Below are 25,333 nucleotides of genomic sequence, written 5' to 3' on the forward strand. Positions count from 1 at the left end.
CAGCAAAACACTCTTGCCTTCAGCACCAGCCCTTAAATGAGGTCTGGGAATGGGTGGATCCTGGCTCCACCCCTTCCAGTCACTAAGCTGCATTGCTCGCACCTGAGCTCCCCTAAGTTGGCCTGCCTTCCCACCAAGTGCTCAATCACCGCTAAGCCGTGACTTAGCACTTCTGCTATGCTCCACCCCTTCACAGCATGAACCAGTGACTGAGCAGGTTAAAGGTAAGCTCTTTCCATTATGGTGATTGAGTACCCCATGACAATTTGTACAATTTGCCTAACACAGTGTAGACTGATGAAATATAAGATGATTGATGACTGGTCCATGGTTGAGGTTCATGTTCCTTTGTGGGCCAGTACTTGATGGTTCTTCTGGGAGTGCATAGTTGCTTGGACCAGGGAAGGTTTGGCTCATAGTATTTAACTGCTATTAGTAGAGAGTATAACCCAGATTATGGTTTCTTAAGGGAGGATGATTCTAACAAGAGCTTCAGTACAAAAAAACACCATTTCCATTCAAAAATACTAGATTGTATTTTGATTACAATGAAAACATTGGAGTAATGAAATATATATGCCAAACAATAACAATAGAATCCACAGTCATGCTTGCCAGTGCATCTTATTATCGAATAATGAAAAGCCTTTGCCTTTGAAGTGTCTATGCAAGACTATCCATGCCTAATTTTTTCTCCATTTCCACCAGTGGAAGTTATCAGATGTTATTTAAGCCCCTCCCTTCAGGAAACTTCCAACAGGTTCCAACACATCCCATGATGTTCACTGACATGGAGGAGGCTGCACTCACAGAGGACTGAGCACCATCAATTTAAGAGACTACAGAAAAGAAAAAAATTATCACCTTTTTTGTCTAGACTTTGAAAGGCTAGTTTGTAGATACAAGGATAGAGGAAAACTCAGGAAGTTTTTATTTGAGTTAAACTGAAGTCCAGAAAAAAAGTAGAAGAGAAATTCAGAATCTATAGGAATACTCTATGCTAAAGAAGAATGAGAAATAAAAGATTTCCCAGTACCTTGCTTTCTTGCTAAACAAAGCTTACTTTTTTCATTATGGAAGTAAGATTGAAGACGTTAAGCATTTACCAAACCAAAAAAAAAAAAAAAAAAAAAAAAAAAGGAAAGGAAAGAGAGTTTGCACAAACAGTGAGGGGAAACAAGGATATGTCAATAAAAGCAAACATACCACCAAGGAAATTTACAGGGAAAGATCGAGCATGTTACATACAGAATAGTAAAGAAGCTGACATGAACTTCAAGAGGACATCAAGAAAAGATCAAAGTGTAAATAGATCATAGGGGTCCTTTTTTATTTTTCACAACTTGTTTTATGTGCCTTTTATGTGTTGAGAAAATAAATAAATAAAACTTTGTTTGAACTTTAATCAACTCTCAGATTCCATGAACAAAAGGGCTTATAGGTAGCAATCCCTGTTTTTTCAACAAGAGAAAAAGGGGCTTCATCAACAGAAACCTCTACAGTAAAACCTGGGATCATTCATCTACAAAATAATGTGGGTTTCACTGACACTCAGTGGTGCACTGCCTCCCTGTATAAGAAAATGTTTAATCTAGCAGAGAAGAATTGAACAAATCAGGACAATCTGTAAAACAAAGCAGGATGCATTTATTTACTTTTACAAAACAATTGTGTATTAATATTTCTTTAATTCTTTAATGCACACAACTTGTAAAGTCACTGATCCTTTCTAAGAAAGGCTAGACTGTAAGTAGATGATGAGAATCATGCAGGGCAAAATTCTAAGTACAGCTACAATTCTTGGTTTACTGGTTTGTGAACTATCCAAGGATGATGAATGAGATGTTAAAGCACCTGAATGTGTTCATCTGAAAGATATCTTCATTCATAAACATACCTTAACAATTGCACATCATAGACATGCTGTGTATAGGTAGACACATTCTTTATCCAAAAAGATAGAGAAATTTAAGATTTAATATCTAAGTCATTTGTCACTATCCGTCAGCTGAAATATGATAATCATCTAAGAGTCCTTGGTGTATTTCTGTTCCACGTAAAATAGCTTTGCCTAAATGACCAGACCTTAACATCACCGTCTCTAGCCCTACTGAACGCAGCTAATGTTGGCAATCAATAGCAGTAGACATCTTGCACATAATGTTGTGTGTCACACAACATGACTTTGAACAGATCTACTTAAAATGAGCCTGACATTAATGACTTGCAAGAATAGACTTCCACTGCCTCTGGTATTGATAGGGCATAACTGATATTAACAGTGGCAGAGTTCTTCAGAATTTGCCTAGTGGAGGTCATAATAAATTATCGTAGAGGAAACTATAGAACTGAGCGAAGTAGAATTGAAGGATGATAACAAACTGAAAAATGGTGAAATATTGACAGTGAAAGACAAATTGTTATTAGACATGTTGAACTTATGGTGGACATATTTTCATAAAATAATGCCCTCAAGCAATTCTTGAATTAGCCTATCCAAAAATGAGACTTTTGTGAAAAAGGAAAGGAAAGAGAAAAAGAAAAAAAAAAGAAATAGAAAAAGAAAAAGACAAAAAAAGAAAAAAATCTTGGGAAAGAGTAAAAAGAATGAGTCGTAGTAAACAGGATGCAGCAGCTACATGTTCTGATGTCACTGAATATTTGTTAATTTCAGCAAGAGGTTGCTTTCAAATGTCTTAATATATTATTTAATTTATATTATTATTATTATGCAATTTTCAACTTATCCAGGCATCTTGTCAGCTAGAGTAAGAGATCAGTATTTCAACCTGGCAAGAATTAATAGTCCTAGAGACAACCAAAGGATATCTGATGCTGGAGAATTGAGTGGGGAAAGAAAAAAAGGTAAATAAAGAACAACTGATTAAAATGGCATTCAAAACAAATTTACATAGGAAATTGGTTATAGACTTGAATGAAATTTAAAAATATGTTTTGGACATTTTTTTGGTCATTTTCCAGAAGTCACTACTACAACTGGAAAAATCTCTCTCGGGAGAAAAAAAAAAAAAAAAAAAAAAAAAAAGAAATTTATCCCTAGCTTAGAGATTTTCAATGAAGAACACAAGAAATAGAGCCAGATTCCACAGGCACTTTCCAGTGTGAATGGCTTTTCACTGTATAAAGAGCACTAGCTAGCTTTTATACCTGATAGTGCTTCAGTGACTCAAAATTAAATGATTCAAAATTTAATTCCTTAATGGAACCACTGTATCAATATTGTTATTATTATTTATTTATTTAGTAATCATACTCAAGCACAGATAAGATTAGTAGTAGATTCTGTCAGACTTTCCAGAAGCCGTGCTATTTTGCTGATATAACAATGAACTTCACATTAAGAAAAGACACCTTCTACTGGTACATATGGAGACTTGCATAGGAAGTACACTGTCCAACTTTGAGCCTGTGTTGACAATGAATCTGTAGCCAGAGAACCTCTCCATGAAGAGAATTGGGCTACAGAATGGCAAGTACTATCAGGACTACCTAGTAAGTTCCTGTTCCCATTAAACAGGAAGAAAATATAGTTGTCATGAAAGCATAAGTCAGTTGCCACTTTTGTAAAAACAGTTGCCAGAAGGGGCAGAAAAAGTAAATACAATTATTTTCAAAACAAAAATATTCATCCAAACAGAACTCAAATTGATTAACAAAGTGGTCATCTGGTTTGACGCGTATACACGTGGATAATCAAGAAATTTTGCATGCTATTTTCATTTAAAAATTTGATGGCTATGTAAGGAATGATCTAATACAACACAGCAGGTGATAAATCAGCTACTCTCCCACTCAAAATCATATAAACAAAAGCTAAGCCCAGTATGTTTGTTAAGTAGCTATATACCAGAAATGCTAGCATAAGCCTGTAGAAGGGATTGAATTGTATTGTCACTTGTCCTCTGAGAATTCTTTCTGTGCATTGAAGTCATAGCTATCTCGATTGTACGAGTAGAGCAAGCCATACTGCTACCTGGCAAATAACCGACTGTATAAATGATATTGTTTTAACTCTGATATATGGAACTATATATTGAGCTCTGTTGGCATTGTCAGCAGTCAGCAAGTTAAAGATGTAAATGCCCAGCTTTTCTGAATGAAAATTTGAAATAATTTAATTCTGAACAATCTAATGCTTGAATTATAAGTGGTCATTTGCTCACACATTATCATAGGATTGATTCTTAAAATAATTTTCAGATATTTCCATATATAAAGTATACTTTATATATTTCCATATGTAAAGTATTTTCCTTTTCATGTAACTGAAAAAAAATATGCAGTTAAATATGTAAAATAAAACCACGATCAAATCTCAAAAACAATTACATGCGTCTGCATCAGAATTTTAAATTAGGTTTAGAGAATCTCCTCTGAGGCAGATCTCCCACACTTCCCAGCTTTTCTTTTCGCACCATAATAAACCTATGAATACATGGATTTAATTGCTTTCATACAAAGCTAAGAAAAATGTTGGGCTGCTCCAACCACAAACAGACATTCAGCCCATGGAATACATGTAAGCTAAAACTATCATTGTGTCTAGAGTGATGCAGGACCATCAGCATTTACTTCATTGCTCCATAGATCCTTTGTGCCACAGTACTTGCTAGAAACAACTCCCAACATATCTACAACAGTTTTTGCCTAAGAAGAAAAAGAGAGAAAAGTTTTTGCCTAAGAAGGCAAGGAGGGATTTGACAACTCCAAATATATCACCATTGGATACAAAAGGTGGCATTGAAATCTTCTGAGTATTTAGTTCTCCTGTCAGGTACTACGATATTTGAAAAATATCAAATACAAAGGAATTTCTTGTTTATGAATCAGACCATTGCAATTCATAGTCTTGAACAACATTTTCCAAAAGTATCTCAGATATGTAAAGCCTAAGGTTCCTTAAATCCATCAAGTAATTTGCAAGTTTCAACTTCTGTGCTTCATATTTCATGCTCTATTTCTTTCCTATGAAAAAACTTCATAGTGCTGTTTTCAGTATAAGGATGGAAATAATGCAAGGCCAACAAAAAATTCAGAACTTTCTCTATAAGGCATGAGTTTTGTTATCCGCATATAAATTCTGACATCTTTAGTAATTTTACATGTCCTATACGTTGAAGTCATCTATAAGGTGAGTTCCAGGTAGTCTCTGGTATGTCACGTTGATTTACCACTGTGTACAGCACTTTCATAACTAACTTTTTCTTTTTTTTTCTTTCTGTTTTTTTTTTTCCTGGAATAGAAGGGTGATAATTTGGGGAATTAGGGGAAACCCCTCCAAAACACTTACGTGATGAGGATAGATTTTTGTATGTCTGGCACAATAAAAAGAACCTTCTTCATCCTATATTTTTAACCCTTACTGGACTAAAGGTCAATGAAGTTAAGAATAACAGGCTTGGATCACAGCAAATAGGACTATACAGAGGAATTAACAACAATTTATACTTTATGACCTGCTGCAGAAAAATTAAGGACCAGTGAGTTGATGAGTAGAATGTTGATTGCAAGACATCTTCCTCATTGCTTTTTCTAAATAACTGCAAGAATACATTGTTACAGTTCTTTACAAAAGATGTAATATCAAATGAAGAAAATAGAGATCCTTGCCTTTTCTGTCCTTAGAAAACAGACTGTTGGTTTTGCCCTGTCAAATGCTACTATTACACCTTGAGCTGCTGTATTGTAGTGGAACAAAAGATCTCTGAAGAGCAGTGGGAAGTTCACACCAGCTGCCAAACCTGAGATGAATAGGTGATTCTATCGGACAACACAGAAGTCCACACTAGTTCCTTCCAGCATCACTAAAACTGTTAAAAGTTCTGTCAAATCTCACAGTAGGTGTTACACTAAGAACTGAACACAGCCAAAAAACTTTTCAGTCCAGATGCAGAGAAACAGATATCCAACTTAAACGTAGAGGGAATAAAATGAATAATTTGGACAGCTTGAAACAAACTGAGTCAAATTTAAATGACTGTACATCACTGCGACAGTAATCCACGTACAGAGTTTCTATATCCTTCATAATGAGATAACAAGATGAGTCTTCTAAGAGAATGTGAAATAAATAGCAGTTCAGTCCCACCAATTTAACTTTCCTTTGCATATGTCTATTTTCCTTACATATTACAGCACCAGGAAAGAATTAAAATTAGGTAAAAAGGAATCATTTTACTGAAATGAATAAAATTGGATAAAAATGCTTGTAATTGAAAGTCTACATTGTTCCAAGTATATTCTCAAAGATGAACTTTTCAGCCTTAGTCTATGAGGAGAATCAAATCATTAGAGAGAAACGCTAATCAAATTGTATAGTCAATGCACAATTTCATCAATGAACTATCACCACCTCTTGAAGAGAACTGGCAAAGATAAAACAGTCTAAATCTTGCAGTCCGAACAGATAAAAAGATGTGGTAGTGTATGAGGGGACATATTTTGTTTAAAACTCAACTGAAACTGAATACAATGAACTGTTTCATATTTAGTATTTCTGTAAGTAAGCAGCTACAACTATCCGTCAGTGTCATCTGAAGGCCAGTATGCTGTATGCAAATCAGAGCTCAAAAGCTTTCATCTGCAAACCCAGACCTATATTCCCTGTAGACTTATGACATAATATCTTGGCATTCCACAGAAGTAAGCACATTTAAGAATAATTTAACCTGTGAGTGCAAGCACAGAAGGATTAAAGGAGATTATAATGCACAAGACTTATGTCAAGAATGCTTTGTGTGTTGTACTCTTCATATCTGTCTTTTTTCATTTTTATTATTTTTAGTAAAAAGACCAAAGAATATGCTTCTTCACCTACAGTATGATTTGGTCATACATGATTTAATTAAGAACCAGTCTGCACATACACAATGCTTGATTCAGTGACAGGTTAATATGGATAGCAAGCATTGTGGATATGGTTAGAGAAGTATTTACTGGATGCTGAAGGAGAATGTGCAATGAAACAGACTTTTTACCTTGAATCCATTATGCAGTGTATTAACAAAGAGTTGTAAACCAGAGATCAATGAACACACAAGCAACCATATTTCAGAGGTCAAAACTGTACCAAAAAAAAAAAAAAAAGACAAGTATCTCACTTTGCAATAAAGCTGCAAATGTAACCACACTTATCCTGACTTTTTATTTTCTTCTTTTAATTAAATTATTGATCCTGTATTCCACTGATCACATGAATAATCCTGATATGGGACCTGCAAGGAAGTGTTCTTAATTTGTACAGACAAAGTGAAAAAATGGTCAGAAAGCATTGAAAAAGTATGTTAAAATTATTGTTAGAACACACGAGCCTATTAGAAGAGATAACTGAAATATATTAGAAGTATAGTTTTGATTCAACATAAGCATATACATGATGTTTTAAGTAAATATTATTCAAGACCTATTCTTGCTCATACTAAACTCATTAACAGAGTTCTACTGCAATCTGTGAATAACTTAATAAGAATACTGCTGATGGTTGTGTGGAATGCATCTGATCCAATCTGAACTTCATACAGTTGAGTGTGTTTTCACATTATCTACACAACAAGATATCCAAACATAAGCACCTTAAGATAGTACAAACCTATAAAACAAAAATGAGAAAAATTGTTTGATGCAATTAATAAAATTACAGCATCAAGCCTTTCAAAGATTTAAATGTTTCATGCGGAAAAAAAAAAAAGTGGAAAAAATGTTTCTGCCTGTTGAGATAAACTGTTGACAGTTACTTTCCTATTGTGGTTGTGAGATTATAGCCGCAAGTGTTTCTCTTGACACAGAAAATGAGCTCTTCACAAAAATTGTTAATCAGACTGCTGCAAAAGTTTTCACTCTATACTCAGACTTGATGTAATGCTGAATAACACAAGTGCTGCAAAGAGAGTAGTCATTCTAAATATTTAGATATTGGGGTAAGATATTTCTATTTAGATATAGAAATATTTGGGAGGATATTTTTGACAAATATAAAAGTATATCATGTGAGATAGATTTCTATCACAAAGATATTGGCTGTGTTTCCCATATGTGTTGCTAAACAAGTACTGCTCTTAAAATGTTTTCTAAAAAATACACTGAATTATTGGTGCACTTTAAACTAGAAGCAACATTTCTGTAACTCTCAAAAACAGACCTCAGTAGTCAGGAAAAATATCTAGGCAGCTGCTGTAGCGTTTCGTTCAAATATTTTGGAACAATATCAAAGCCTGAGAAAACCAAAAAATCCAACTGACATAACTGACAACTATCAGTGAAAAACACACATGTATGGCTCCTATGAAAAGCATGTGAAACACAGTTTATTCTGTGTAACTGCTGGAGTAAATCAAGTAGGCTACCAAAGGCTCATTGGCATGATATCTTAAGGACATTTTTGAATGTATGATCCCAGTAGTAGGCCCTGAACATTTTATTATTTTATGCAATACTTAGCAAAATACTCAGTGTGCCATAACTTCACAGTAGAGCTCTTTAAATACTGACATATTACTAAATTCTGCATCTTTTAAATATAGTACATAATCATTTTAAAACAACAAAAAAAAAAAACACATGGCTTAAGATGTATTATATACAGTAATCATAATGTAATTTCACTAGGCAGTGAAATGTTGTTAGCAGTGTCCTCTTATTTGAAGTGCTATAGAAGTGACTTAATCAATGTACACTGCAAGGAAGTAGAAGTGGCTTAATTTCAGTAACTCTATCACAACTTGCTTAAATCAGCATAATTTTTAGGCCAATGGAATATCCAAAATACATCAAGCTGGCTCAAAATTTCCAGGGTATCAAATAGAGACATAAGTAATAATAATAATACAAGCCCAGACTTCCCATTTAGTGCAAACAGCACTGCCTGCAGTAAGCATTCAGAAGTAGTGCAATTACTCAGGAAATAGGTGTCCTGATTCTTCTCTCAGTAGATTACAGGACACTGTCAGCAGTGACAGAGAATCAAGTGTTTCCATAGCATAGCCTGCATGAGGCAAGTTCACATCTTATTTTTCTCACTGATTAATTCAGGAAACATTAAGGTTAGCCACATGCCTCCACTGATATGCAAGTATTTTAGCTCCATACAGTTTTTCATTCTGAATGTTTCTGAAGACGAAAGCATGATTATGAATTGATTTGAGTTGAGAAATGTCCACACAGGGGAGTACAAATGCAGCTCCTGATCTGTTCTGTTGTAGCCATACAGACTCTTCATAAGCATTCAGAATTAAGACAAGCTAAACAACGAAGTATTAACTGGTACATCTGCAAGCTCTAATTGTCTAAGCTAATTGTTTCCAGGTTAGTTTTAACAGGTATTACAACATATCTCATTCTCATGTGTGCCTTTTTTTTTTTTTTTTTAAATTCAGAATATGATTAAAATGCTTTATTTTATCTTTGAGGAGCATCAAATTAAACTTCACTTCCAGTTACTGTTTGGATAATACAACATGGCCAGCAGTAAAGAGGTTCTCTTCCTTTTATGGATTTTCAGTATCAGGTGTAGGTCTTCAAAATATCTCCAGCTGAATTATGATGGAGTTGTACAGGTTTTCCAGAGCCTTTGTCAAAAACAGCTGATACAAAACAAATTATACCAATACAAAGTTATCTGTGATAATACCTGTTTTCTTCTGGTGAAGATGTATGCTTTTTTTTTTTTCACCCCCCAAATAACAAAGTCAAAAAGTACAACAGTGTATAGTGAAGCAGAACGTTGCACTGTGAAAAGGAAGAATCCTGGATTTAGAACTAGGCTTTCCTGGAAGAGGTAGGACATAGAGCAAATTAATTTACTGAATGATAATAATGAATTCTCTAAGTTTCTATTAGTTTGCAATAGACACACAGAAAATTGGTGACAATTACTTTGAGAATTATTTAGGCCTTGATCAGTTCAGGCAAGCAATCTCTGTGCACAGGTTGTTCTAAAGATAGGGCCTTTTCTTCCCTCTAAATGTGGTGCTTAGATCATCAAGTGGAGCCAGGGTGAATACAGAAGCTGGAAAGACAGAAGAAAATTGTTGAGAGTTGTCAGAAACAGCACATCTTTGACATACCTTAGTCATGATGAAACACTGAGACTTTTCCCTGCCTTTTCATTACCTTGTCAGGTATATTAAACCCTCACACCTTCTGTGGTATTTTGCATGATTTAGCCTAGCTACTCAGTGCTATAGGAAAGAATGAATATCTAAAATTTGGATGATCACCTCTTTTCCTTCTATGAAAGAACGAAGAAGCAGAAAGAAACCATTAGCAATGTTGTTATATAAAATTCAGAGAAGTAGATTAAGATGTATTATAGTAGTGAAACTGTTAAAATACCGGAAGAACGAAGAACAGGATAAGCTGGGAAAAAAAAAGCCAGCACGTTCCAAATATGCTTCTCAGCTGTTCATGAATCCAACCCAAACCCAATGACATCAATGAAATGCTCCTATTTGCTGTTCTTTTCTTTCTCAGACCATGACAAGCTCCTAATACTGTTTCAGGCAGCATAGTGCAAACCTTGTGGCATGAAAGTCATCTTGAAATGTCCTTTCTTATTAATGCTACCTGCCTTAATACTGTTAGTATTTTTAATGATCTGGGAAAATCTAGGAGGAAGAACTGTTTTGTTGCTCACCAGCTTTCATTCATGCAATGAACTCACAACTTATTTCTATGTATTTTAACAGCTTTAACTTAAAAATTATCATGAATGAAAGAATGAGACCCATTTCCAATTTACAAAAAAATGCTTTGAACAAATCTCAGAACTCATACATGATGCCAAGTGCCAAAATTCGTTTCTAAATTAAGCTAACAAACTGTGAAAAACTACTGAAACATACCCTGCTTTCAGATACAAAATAAACAAATTTGAACTGCATTTACTTATAAATGTAATAAACATTTGATGGAATGAAGGTATTTTATTTATTGACAGATACAGAAGACACTAAAATGAGATGAGTGCTCAAAAGAGGGATATTTCCAAAAAGCTAGCTCAAATTTTCTCACCTCCTATATCTCAGGATTCAGAAAAGCAAAATCTCACTGATCACACAACAGACATATAATTCAGATGGCTGAACTATTTTTTTTTAATATGGATACAGAAAACATTTGAAAATGTAAGCTTTACATGTACAAAACACAAATAAAGTATTGGACTGTAGTGTTTGAGCTGATGCCTCCAGTTGCCTCTATTTGTGTCCCCAACTTCATTTTTCATTTGTAATTTTTTATCTAACTTAAAGAAAATTAGATTATACACAATATTAGTTCTAATAGCTTACAAGAAATAAACAGGACATTGTGCATGATGATTAAAGAATTACAGCTTTGTATTGCATGGACAATCATGTTTTTCTTCTATTGAGAATAGAATATTCTTATTCTTATTCTAGATGAAGACTCCACATGAAGATGCCACATACTGCACAATCCAGTCTAGACATGTTCCTGGCATTGACTCTAGCTACAGAAAGAGACAAAACATCCTCTGCAGAAGTACTGGTCCTACTAAGTCAGTGACATACAATACATTTTTAACCCCATATTATGCAAGCTTATATTTTCTGAGTTAGTAAAATTATCTGTTTATTGTCATTTGTTTTCAAACAGTGAAGATTCAGGACTCCCTAGCTTACTGAAGCGAGTTCTGGTATTTCATTAAGTACTGAGAAGAAAAGAATTGTAATGTATTTCTGTTGAATCTCAACTATCTATTTTATGCAAGTTACAACTTATGGGCTTTTAAATTATGCTCAGTTCTCTTCTCATCCTCGTTAAACTACAGTCTTTTCATTTTTGCTTCAGATAAAATATTCTTAGGTTTTTTGAACAGAGATCTTTAAGATATTTGGATTTTTATTATAACTTTGTTTCCTGTCCCTGGAAAAATTATTTATTTGAAATGTCAAGTAGTGGCATTTATATAACTGTATTCCAATATTTTTTATTACTTTCTTTCTTAATTTTATACAGTGCTCTTTACTTCCATTACTCTCCTTCATAATAGTCTATAGGAATTGCTAGATGTTTTTATTGAGCAGTAACAAGTTTTGAATCAGCATTTTGTAAATTGTGTAAATATTGTAAATGATTCTTTTCAATGTGTATCACATTTACTATTAAGATATTTCCTTTCTCACAGTAACTCCCACTTCCACAGCTTGTTCAGGTTTTGCCGAACCTATGACTTATATCACACTTTATCACACTTAAAAATTCTGTATCACTTGTGCATTTTTCTACTTCAGCATGCTTTGCATAATTTTTGCATGTGTAAACAAAGCATAAAGACAAGGTAACACATTTTTAGCAAGACAGAAAGCAGCAGTAGACTTCAGAGATTAGAACTACATTTACTTACATTTCCTCTTGCACAAGAACAAGCATAAATGATAAAAAGATGCCAAATGTAATACAGAGATTTAGGCTATAAAGTGAACCTTCTTCCACCTTAAAAACATCTGCCTTTATTTCAGTCTCAGTTCTTTGTTTCTCAACCATGTTTTCTGTATAAAATACAGCAGAAAATATATTTTGGTACTAGCATGTTTCATGACCCTGCATAGCTGGACACAGAACATGAAGATAGAGCAATGGAAATATTTCAATTGCATAACTTGATTTTCCTCTTGCAAGGATATTTGTGAAAATAATATAAATATTATTTAAACCGAGAACCACCATAGCACTTTGCAACATCCACTTTTATATTCAAGTTTAATAAAACTTTTCAAATTAATAGAGTGAAAAACCTGAAGGATTAATTCAACTTCTGTACAAGATTTTCCTAAGAAATATTTTAGGACCTAGACTTCTATTATTATTAAATATATAAACAACTACAGGTTTTTTCTTGGAATACTTCAGTGACTTTTCTTAAACGTATTCACTAGACTAGAAGGAAGATTTTACTCAAGTTCTTTTTTAGTGTTTTTTTCCTTAGGTAGCAAGTAATTCAAAAAGGTAACCCTACAAGTGACCCAAGTGAGATATATTAAAATCTAGTAATACAATACCCCTGGACTATTTTACATAATAAGATTTTTTTTTCAACTCCCAGATGTTGCTAAAGGACAGAAAAAAAGACCTGTAAAATTCTTCATCATGAATCTTTTTTTCTGCAAATCCCTTTTTTCCCCCCTTTCAAAAGCAATTCTGAATAGAGGTAAAAGAAGACAAAACTTGACCTTTTGTGATCCCAGCATTAATAGGTCTGTTCATAATTCAATCTGTGTGTGTGTAGAAGCATCCATGTGGAAACATGCAGGCCTGAGAGACATAAAGCCTTTCCCTTTAAACATTATCTGACCCTATGAGTCTTATTCACAAAAGAAGGCTTACGTACGCATAAGTTGAAAAAAATGCAAGCTTTCATTGTGCTACAGAGGGCCTACACATTTTACTCCTCATTCTCCAGGAAAACTCATCATGGAAGTGATACTTGTACAGGAACTGGACGAGAGAATGGCAAACACAGCAGAAAAAAAATCACATATAAAGAATAAGCTACATTTCTCATTAAAATATAGGAGTGCCCTCTCCTTGGCTGGCATACAACAGGGTAACTGTACTGATATGAGAGAAGTTGAGGTCCCTACATGCTGCAGCCTTGCAGAATTCTGTCTTGTGAGTTGATTGTGCTTTTCGTTACACTAAAATTATTTTCTTCTTTCATAATCTCTGTCCACCAAGGTGAGGTATGGCTATTTCATTCATACCTGGATTGGTAAATATTTCCAATATGGTATTTACAATTCTTTAAAGTCTAATAAACTGCTTATGATTATGCACAGGATTCAAGACAACGTCTGCAAAGCATTTTATACCTTAAAGTCTGTTGATGCTACTGCAGTCCACAGAAAGAAGAGTATTGATTATATTTATTATGATGTATATAAAGCCCATTACCTTCATCTCTTCTTTTTAGTTTGACAGTGTACGGTCCGCTGTCAGTTTAAATGTTATATAACTCAGAGTCCACTCATGTCATTCAGAGCGTGCGCTAAGTCACTTTGTACTGAACTGGTCAACTGAAATCTGAACAAGGGGCAGGAGTTATACAATTGTAAGAATAACAATAAGAGTTTACATTTAGTGAAACAAATCCTCAGCTGGTGTAGATCAGCTAAGCTTCAGCAGCTTCAGTATTGATTTATACTAGAATCTGAGCTCTGCATCTGTAATTATTTTCTAAACCAGGGGAGACCTGATTTTCTAAACTAGGTATCAGGGACTACAAGACAGACTTTCTCAGTAAGCAGTGAGTGATCTAGTTTTGCAAAAGTATAACTTTTGAAAACCATCAGTTTCCAGCATCTTCCCTGTTAGCAGAAGGGAAATGTTGCCGAGAGTCAGAAAATCTCATTCTGTACACATCTGCATCTTCATATACACCCAACAGTTTTCCAAATACAGCATTGACAGCACTCACCTTGTAGAATCCCAGAGGAGGAACATTAAGGAAGGGAAGAAATGGAAATTTAATGGGCCTTTTTTTATATATCACTTGTTGATACCTAAGGTCCCTTCTGATGCAAGCCAGTCTACAACTCCATGTGATTTACTACAGGTACAAATGTTATGATTCAATACCTTTTAACTAAGTAATGCAGAAAATATCATATGGCCCAGTGATAATACTCATGTTAAGCTATTGGTCATCATTAGCTTGAATATCTAATTCAGTTGTCACTGAATAAAAATTTAATTTTTGATTTATTGACTACCTATATCTACATTTGATTATTTTGGATAATACACCTGACAATATGTTTACTAATGTGATACAGCAACTTTTATTGGAATTACACATAAGAAATTGTTTAGTTAGAGCGCATTAAAAAAAAACCATATTTAGAGGTAGAGCTGGATTATTTAACATGGAAGTGTTGTTGAATCAATATTCACACTGATGTCAAATGGTATTAAATTTGATATCATCACTTAAGGAGGTACAGACAACTGATTGGGTATTTGAAAACACAAAAAATATGGGCGTACATTCCTAGAGCAATAGGTGTTATAATTCCATCAAAGAGAGTCAGAGAGCTGTGACTATATCCCACCCAGTTCCTTCTACTAGCTTCATCATTGCTCAGAGGTTAAAGCTGCTCACAGATATAATGGCAAATTCTGCCATTCAAGTTCAGACTCATTCAAACATAAATGTGACCTTTCCTGTAGCACATTCTGGGGGATTGGGCTGTGGACTGCCTCCGTACTTTTCAGAGTACCAGAAGTCTTTAGGAGGATAGTAAAAATATCCTGCAGAAGATTAATGAAACACCTGGACAGCTATCTTATTTGATTTGTAAACATGAAATTAAAGAAAATGGATTTCCATATTTAGAAGGTATATCTAGAATAAATATTTGCATGCATGGAAATTGTAATGACTGTAAATTAACTGAATTACACATACTGAAGGATTGTAAGCATCTAGAACTAGAAGGAAGAATTTTGTCCAAACAATGCATATTTTTCTCTCTTTCTCTACATAAATTTTGTGGTTCCTCTTTATTTTCATGGCCTTCTAAACTTATCAAGGACAGTTCTGGGCAGTATCTCTGATACTGTAAGTATAAATGGTTGTTTTCTATTTCCATACTTATGGTAACCTGGTGGGTTCTCAAAAAGCCTTTTTGCTACACATCTTTCAGTTGGCAAAAGTAAGATTACCAAGAATATGGAACTGGAAAAGCTATTCAAACTAACCCCAGGCAGACATTCTTGGCTTTTTGCCAGGAAACAAGCTAAAGATTGAGGCCTGCATGCCACTTACTGACTCTGTTTTATTTCAGAAAAAAAAAGCAAGTTGTTAGAAATCAGTAGATAGATAGCAAGGAAAAGTTATGTTACTGGAAACAAGATAATGTCAAACACAAGAAAATGAAATATCATTGACACATTTATGAAAAGATAGTTAATTATTTTAATTATTAAATTTAACATAGCATAGATTTTCAGGCATATTGCAATAACATGCAAGTATCTGAGGGAATAAGGGTTTTTGCCATCAAGAAGCCTACACGGAAATCATTCTTCACTTCTACCAGCCATCAGTTTTGTGTTTCACTTACAGAATATGCCATCAACTTCACGTCATGACCTATTGTAAGAAAAATGTTTCATTTTACGGTTTTTGATTATAATAATATCCTGATAAGCTTACAAAATCTTGACATTGTAAACTCCACTTTTTACCTGAAAAAACAGGAGACCTTATTGCTTTTCTTTACAGTAGCAATACCACTGTAACAAAAGCAGGGTTACTCCAACTCTTAACTGAGTACTGAAATATTTTGCTGGAGTGAAAAATCTTTTAAGAATTGATTTTCTAGTAAGATGAATCCTGTATTTTTGACAAAAATTATGTCATACATCAAATCTATTCAGTAGATTAGACAAATTTTTCATACTTAATGAAGTCAAGGAGGTTTTCCCTAGTAGAAGTCAAACACGCTTCCATGGGGTCAAATACAGCGCTGGAGTAACATGAAATTAAACTCATTTACAGCTACCACACATAATGTATAGAAATTCTTTGAATTTTTGCCTCATTTCAGTCTTTCCACTCCTCCTTTGATTGAAACACCTAACCTACTGGGTGTTCTCACTTTGTTCCAACCACAGTGGCAGAAAGCAGCTGGCAGCTCTAAGGAGACAGGAGGGCAGAACAGAACGCCGCACACTCACTGCTTCTTAGACAGAACTACGAACTAGCAACTTTAAATTGGAAAAAAATACATTTTTTTTAATTCACTGCTAGATGTCAACCAAAAAGAGTATTTGATTGTAATCATGAATCCTAATGACACTACTAAGAGATTTTTGGCCATTTGGCTGTTGATTTAATTGAAGCTAGAAGTTAATCTTTAATGTATATATATCTTTACAGTGTAGAAAACATGTAAATAGGAAGGTCTAGAAAAGAGGATAATAAAGTAAATAGTCCATGTCAGATCTACACTTTATGGAAGTAGGAAGATAAAAAAGAAAAAAGAACTGGGAGAAGGGAATTCAATAACTGGAAGGACAGGTAAGTTAACAGTCAAAAGTATAAAAAGCAGCTCCCTAAGCGACTCCTTTCCTTTACAGAGAATAAAATACTAGTTTAAAAACATGGCTAAAAATCACATGTTGTTTGTCTGTATGTACACAGAAATCTTTCAAGAACTGCCATTTCCAATAATTATTATTCCTTAGACAGTATTTGACCTCCATATTTTCCAGGTAAATAATTTGTATTCCAGAATAGACCATCAGAACCATAATTCTGAGCACTCCTAACCACTTAAATCTTGTATTATATAAGTTATGAAAGACTTGTCATGTCATAAGAATGTTTAAACAAAATAATTTGTTAAACACTTTCAACATTTCTGAGATATTTTGGAATCTCGTATCAACAAAACAGGTATGTTTCCCTTTCTGTATATTTTTCACCCCCCTAACGGTACAAGAAATAATTTACTGAACCACTCACAAGCATTGGTTATCAGAGGATTGTTTTTTGTACTCAAAAATCATCTATGCAGTTGCTAATTCATAAATCCAATTTTAAAGAGGAACTGAAATCAAAGTGGTATAATAATTGTTGTCTTCACAGAGAAAAAAGAATACATACACTTATCACTACCCACCTAAAGAACATATAAAAACCATTCAAGAATTTTCACAGATACAGTATTATCAAAGTGATCAATGTTTTATATGCAGAGACATTCCAGAGTACAAATAATTTAAAAATAAATAAATAAAGATTAATGAAAGCCATCATTCACTATGAAGTTAATTCACCTCAATAAGTGCAGAGTGTTATCATGCTCGTCAGTATCAATACTGACTTTCAAGGGTATTTATTTTTTCCTGATAAGCACAGTTAAGTTTACTAATAGAATTGAATTACTAGCCAGTGAGAGAACAAGCTTAATAGAGGATCATATATTTGCATCATTGGAGACATTTTTGTCTCTTCCCAAAGCCAATGCACAGAAAAAAATCAAGGTGTTAGCTTAAGCCCAGTAGAGCACTTGCTCTTTTTGTTGGGATAATTTTTCTTTGCATTCTGGCACCACAGTGATCCACAGGGGAAAAAAAAAAAAAAAAGAAAAAAAAAGTAAATCTAATGATTCAAAAATCCATATCCTATAAGCATATGAAATTATTCTTGGTAATTGCTTTACTACGTCACTAAGAAGCATACTGCTGGAAAACTGTCCCATTTTTATGTGAAGGCTAAAATCAGCTTTTTAAATTCTGTTACAAAAAACTGCACATCAATAAAATTACTTCATAAAATTTACTTTATCGTGCTTTAATTATAATTCCTCTCTTGCAATTGAAAGAATGCCTAAAGATATTCCCGTTCTGAACATCAATAGCAAAATCGAACTGGAAAATGAAAAATATGTGTCGAATATTATGAAAAATTTCTTCTCCAGAAGGGCACTCTGGTGCTAGAACAGCCTGCCAAGGGAGGTGGTTGAGTCACCATCCCTGCAGGTGGTCAAGAAAGGTTTAGACGTGGTACTAAGGGACATGGGTTAGTGGATGGTTGTCTAGATGATCTTGGAGGTCTTTTCCAACCTTGGTGATTCTGTGATTCTCTGAATTAAAAACCGAGTATGATGCACTTTCATATACACACATATGGCATTTTGTTAGTACTCGTATGCGCATTCGTTTTTTATTCCACATTAACTTGCAAAGGCATGTATTTTACTAGAGAAGGATTGATTTGCAGTATAATTTTAAAAAACCACACACCTTTTGGAATAAATAACCTAAAAGCTCACACATCTCCAAAAGGTTTTACAGAGGGTAGTATTTTCAAGTTGGAAAAACAAGGTCTAATTTATATGTAGTAAAGACAAGTTTAAAAAAAATGAAGACTGTGCTATTTTCAACACTAGTTGATTGCTTTAGTGAGGATTGTTTAAATCCAACAATCTCCAACTCACTGAGGTGGTCCCATAACTGATACTTGTGCACTACCTGTGACAGAGTTGGCTTTGCATCTTCATTTTCTATCCATTCAGAAGGCATGCTTCAACATTTTTGCCTTCTAGGCACCTGTCAGAATGCACCTGAATGAGAGAATTAACTTAATTGAAACGAGAATTTCATCTAACATCTCAAACTTTGGAACAATTAACAGTATCTACTTAAGTGTGGTAATGAAATCTCTAGAAAGGAAAAACAGTCTTTATATGCTTGCTATCACAAGGCCATTTGATTGACCCTAGAGCACCCACTGGTCTCAGGCAGTTGCAGCTGAAAACGACCAGAAGAACAGCAGCAGATGGGTAAGATAAAAAAAGTTAAGGATTATTAGTGTTAGTTTTATCACAGAAAGGTTTTCTTCCTGACACAAGCAAACGGCTAATAAAGTTTGCTATACAAGACATACTTTTCATATGACAAAAAAATATTGATAAAACGTTGACTCCAAATATATGAAGAAACTCCTGGATGCTTGCAAAGAAGATGTAAACTTATTTTAACAAATTGTAATGGCGCTACTAAGGAATTCACAAACACATAGACATGCATTTTTATGTAATGTGAAAATTAAAGGAAAAAATAAACAAAATATTTTGTATAATTTGTTTGCTTCTTTAACTGAAATGAAAAATATGAATACCATGTCCTACTTCTTCAGTATATATTTTATTTTACTCTTGCATTGTGTTTATGAAATAGTATTATTATGGTTGAAAAGATATTTATTCTGATGGTTGCACTTCAGACAAAACAGATAAGTTTCTCCAGTAAAATGAGTACAATTTGTCTAATAAAACAAACATACAGATATTTGCAACATATGTATTCCAAAGACCAGGATCTGTTCCTGATTCGTTTACTTGCATAAGACCTGAAGCTGCAAGAGAGACAAAAACTAAAAAGTTCTACAAAGCTGCTGTTCAGAGATTGTCTGAAAGCCTTTGGTGAAGGCGTGAGTCCAGGTTTGTATGTCACTCAATTAAATGAGCAAAAAGCCACCAACTTCAACTGACACCACTTTAGTGCATCTAAGGGTCTGTCCCAGGACATTCAGATACACAAGGGGAGGGTCCAGTCAATTGTACGTATGGATACATTGAGATCACAGGGAAATCCTATGGATCTCTGGGTCTCCACAAAAGGCTACAGAAGCTACACAGAAGAATAGCTTTTCCTTTTCCTCCCCCGACCCCCCACAACCAGTTAAGAATAATGTTACTATGAGCTCTTGATGAATATCCGCAGGACACAGAACAAGATACACAGAAGTTAAAGATATCAAGACAAGCATTAATTTCTGTAGCAAATTTTTTGCCCTGTGCATGGATATCTATAGAAAGCATAGCTCTTTCGAGACCCTCTTTGCCCTGTTTATACAAGTTTTTCAAATGTATGCTAATTCCTGGTGTTCATGTGAGAATGGAAAAGAGAAAAGACATTTAGTTAAATCTTTTCATCCTGCTACTTCCTCACTACTTTTTAAAAATTCAATCTCTGTTAATTTTAACTAGATTCTAGCAAGGCTTAGAGAACATCAAAATATTATTGGTAATATCATATCTACATTATTGTTATACATTTTGTTAATCAGATCAGGATTAATGATATGAGGAAACTGGTACTCCATCTGGGCTAGCATTCCAAAAAGAGTTAAATGAAGTTAGGAAAATTATGTTATATAAACAAAAAGGAAGTGAATACATAGAGAAAAATATATATTTTTTCAAAAACAAACATTAGATGAAGAATTAATAATTCACACACAAAACAGAGCAGGAATACAAATCTGCAAAAGCAAGGTTTGCTATGATTAAGTTAAAGACCTAGAATAAAAAATAAGAAAATAAAAAAAAATTGGCAAGTTTCCTGGCTGATCATCCAGATTAGAAATACACAATTTACACTTTCCTACTTTTCTTCTTACAGCCATAGAAAAAATACTCACTTCCTTAGATCTTGTGAGAAACACAAGAATATTCACATCATGTCAGAAGTGATACGATACCGTATTTCCTTCCAACTTGTATAGCTTTCTACAGAATTGATGTGAAGTTGCAATAAACAGCTAGCATTTTGCATTTGAGTTTCCAGTATTTTATATTCATTGTGACATTGTTAACACATCTTTTCAGGTGCAAAAACATGGAGAATCAGGAGTAATATGGCATTAATTTTATTAATCCTTCATGACATTTCTATACATGTTAGTAAAATGCATTGAAAAACATACCTTCAGGAGCACTCTAATGAATGCTTAACTTCCCAGGAATGTTTTTTAACTCGCAAATTGTGTAAAAGTCTCCATCCCTTTGTTGCACATACATTGTTTCTTCAGTGCAGCTGTTGGACAAATGCAGCAGCTTTTTAAGAAATATGTCTCAGTATTTAAATTTAAAAAAAATACAGAAATCAAATACTTATTTACAGTAAAGAAATGTCATAGCAACAAAAGAGGACATAAGAAGACTCACTTCCTTTAAAATAAAATGTCACGCATGTATGTATGCGAAGAATTAACAAACTGTGTATTTAAAAAACCAACAGATGATTTGCTACAACAACATGCAAAAGTTCCAAAACAAGTTAACAGCTATTCAAGCACTTCTTTAGTTGTTCATATATGAAAAGACCATCAAAAAAATGCTTATGGTATATTACTTTAGCAACTAACGTCAAAAGCAAATAGGAATTTCCCAATAGAAAAATATAGTGCCTGTTAATTTTTAAAAGTTAAGATCTGTAGTCAAATAGCAGATAGCTACTGTAAATACATTTTAAATTATGCTTTATATACGTATCAATATAAATAATATCATTTAACCAAAATCCAATGACAATCAACCTTCATATATATGTTGACAAGATTCTCCAATGGTTTGTTACCATACAAAAGACTGGGACAAATTACTTATTTATATATACAAAACATGCTTATAAAGGCCAGCTGCAGGTATTTTTTGGAAAGTGCATTTTAATAAGGTCCTATTCAGTGAGGGAACAAATGGGGAAAAAGTAGTTTGCACTACAGAGTTTAGTGCAAGAGCTTTCTCTTTTTCTAACAACGAAATCAATCATTTGTCCAGACTGTGGGGAGTCAGAGTTAGTTACTGAAAAGAGCTCCATATATAAACAAGTCAATAACTCATTGTGTGTTATTGTTGAACTGAAGAAGTCTGCTTTCAAAAAGCTGCCCCTGCTTCTCTGAGAATGAATGTCACTGTATTCAGAGAGTGAGAGAGGGGTCTTTTGTTTCTAGCTATTGCTGACTGCCATTTATGTATGGGAAAAGAGATGTGGTTGCTTGTTGTCCCAGGAAAACCATACCATCACCACTGCACAGTTCTACATTACGGTTGCCCTGAACCTCACTTTTGTGAAGGTATCTCCATAAGAGAATTCACACATTTTATTGAATTGGTAGTATCGGTATTTATAATCTTCATTTTAGAAAGACAAAATGTCTGAAGATTAGAGCAGGTAAACATACTTGAGTACTTGATTTTATCTGTGAAAACATAAGGAATATCACTCTAATTATATTGGCCTTAAACTTTACTGAACAAATATCAATATGTTTAATAGCTTAATAGCTCATAAGTTATGTCTAACAAGTCTGTGTGCTACTTTGTATTTCTTTTCTGAAAAAGTAAAACCCACAGTTGCTCAATTATTTCAGTTCAGGCTTGGGGAAAAAAAAAAAATCAAAGTGTTAATTTTGTTCACCTACCTAAGATTGCTTTCTTACCTTCCAGTCCAACTAATTAAAGAAAGCTCCTGCTTCTGAGATTTAATAATAAAAATCAGTGGTTCTCCAAACAATCTTATCATTCCAGAAGGGAAGTTAATGGAATTACAATTATATGTGCTAAGCTATTTGCATATGGAAGTGTTTTCAAGAGAATTCATAGACACAGTCTAGATTTGATTGTTGATAAAAATGACACAGTCCACTGATTTTAAAAGAAATCTTTTTGCTCTTAAAAAGGTTACTTGATATACACTTTACAATGACACTGAAATTGAATTTTCTTTTTTTTTTTTTTTTGAGTTTAATATAACTGGAGCAAGAAAAAAGTCATGATCAGTATACTAGTCACAGGGAATTAGTGCAGATTCACATAGGAAATAGGCTTTATACATATTTAAAAATACTTAGAACACTTGCTTATATTAGAGAACATTTCTTAAGTAAATATGAATATGTATACATATATATATACATATATGTAAAAGAAAACACATCCTTTTATCACCAAAAAATTCAAGAAGAACCTTCAGTATTATTTAGGAAGCAGAATATAGGAGAAGACCAACAGGGAAATCCCATCAATATTGTTTCAGGGAGTAAAGTCATGACCGCATTGAAAAATCCCATCTATTACACAGATTTGCAGTTCACTGATTATCTAGTCTGTGCAAACATGTATGGTTTTAATGAGCATCACTGCATTAATTCTGAATTTTCAGCATTCACTGCTCCCTATGAGCCCCTGTGTGGCTACAGGACAGATTGAGAGGAGCACACTCTAAAGCTCATATTGACTTGGCTCAACTATGTTCTGAAACTTGATAATTTTGAATAGCTTTTTTATTATCAGATGCAGAAACATTTACTTCTGTCTATTAAAAAATAGATTCTGCTTACTGAAAATAGCAGGTGACCCCCTGGGCAAAAATTACCATTGAAGAAATTAAGTAAGATTCAGGAAACTAATCTTCTAAAAGAAATGTTACTCAAGCTGAGGATGTATTTAAAAGCTTTGTTAAAACCCTTATTTGTATACATTACCTAGATTACATATCAGCAGTGTTCTAAGAAAAAATAATTCACAAATGAAGGAAGACTATGTCTGTAATACATCAGCTTGGTGTACTACTGGGTTTATGTGGTAAAGTTGTGGTGGTGGAGGGCTGCAGGGGTGGCTTCTGTGGCCAGACTCTGGCAGCTGCTCCACATCAGATCAGGGTCAGGTTTAGCTGGCTCCAGTGGGACGTGGCTCTGGCCAGAGCTGTGAGCCATGAGCAACACTGGGTGTACTGTGGGAGAGAAGATCTAAGGAAGGGAAAAACTGCTGAACAGCACCTAGGAGAGAGGAGTGAGAAATGGGAGAGAAACAGCCCTGCAGACTGCCAGGTCAGTGCAGTAGGAGGGCAGGAAATGCTCCAGATGTGGAGCAGATGTTTCCTGAAGCCCAGGTGAGGCCCATGGAGGAGCAGGCTGTCCCCTGCAGCCCACAGGCACCACATGGAGCAGAACTCTACATGCAGCCATGGAGAAGACCATGGAGCAGCAGTGGACGTGGCCTGAAGGAGGCTGCAGCCCGTGGAGAGGAGCTCATGATGGAGCAGTTCCTGAAGGATGGGCCCCAAGGTACAGATCTGTGTTGGAGCAGTGCTTGGAAAGATGGAGTCTGCAGGATGCCCACACAGGATCAGATCGGGAAGGATGACATTCTGTGGGAGTGACCCACATGGAGTGGCAAAGACAAAGCATTACGGGCTCATCACTGTCCCAAAAACCTGTTCCACTGCACCACTTGGAGGGAGGAGGAAGAAAAGGGTGGATGGGGAGTGAAGGAGTTTTAAGTTTGGTTTTGGTTTCTCATTGCTCTAGTCTGTTACTAATAGGCAGTAGACTATATTAATCTCCCTACACCAAGACTTTTTTTTCCCGTGAGGATAATTGGTAAACCATCTCCCTGTACTTGTCTCAACACTTGAGCCTTTTTCTCCTCTTCTTCCTTTGAGGAGAGGGAGTGAGGGAGCAGCTGCCCATCAGAGTGAAACCAGAACTGGTCCACTGATAAATCATAAGTGACTGAGTTTGAGTTCTAGATGACAAGCATGTAACCTCAAATATACTATGTTATGATAATAATTCTATTTAAAAAATAAAAATAAAAATAAACAAAAACCAAAAACTTACTTATGTCAAAGTCCCTGAAGGTGATAGATAACAAGCTCAGTATTTAAGTTCCAGAAGATTTACAAACATGCTAATTGGGGAAAATAATAATAATATATATATATATTTTTAAAGAGTAGTTAAAGAGAATTCAGTGAAGAAAGCTGCCTCGTGTAACAACTTTGTTTTATCAAAATTTAAGAAAACTGATAAATTATTTCAGTTATACAGACATTCTAAGAGCTACTTTTTATTAACATCAGTTCTCATCCTAATAAAAAGTTCAGATTAAAATTATCCCATGAGAGACAATCTGAAGCTACATGTTTACATATCACAGGAAATGCAAAGTGGATTTAAAAAAAAAGGATAAAAATAGGATGTGAGGCAGAAAGAATC

The 25,333-nt window shown here is 34.4% G+C and overlaps 1 long non-coding RNA gene across 2 annotated transcripts in view; it reads right to left on the reverse strand.

Annotated features, from left to right (window-relative positions):
• LOC124417070 overlaps nt 1-25,333 on the reverse strand; it is a 104,465-nt gene that overhangs the window by 23,656 nt on the left and 55,476 nt on the right. The window contains exon 5 of one of the 2 annotated variants that reach the window (XR_006939313.1): nt 21,260-21,369. The exons of the other annotated variant lie outside the window; for it this stretch is intronic. This is a non-coding gene — a long non-coding RNA (uncharacterized LOC124417070). The remainder of the gene's footprint in view (nt 1-21,259; nt 21,370-25,333) is intronic. 2 annotated transcript variants of the gene reach the window in all.

The sequence above is a fragment of the Gallus gallus genome, chromosome 5 (genome assembly GCF_016699485.2).
Source record: "Gallus gallus isolate bGalGal1 chromosome 5, bGalGal1.mat.broiler.GRCg7b, whole genome shotgun sequence".
Classification (NCBI taxonomy): Eukaryota; Metazoa; Chordata; class Aves; order Galliformes; family Phasianidae; genus Gallus; species Gallus gallus.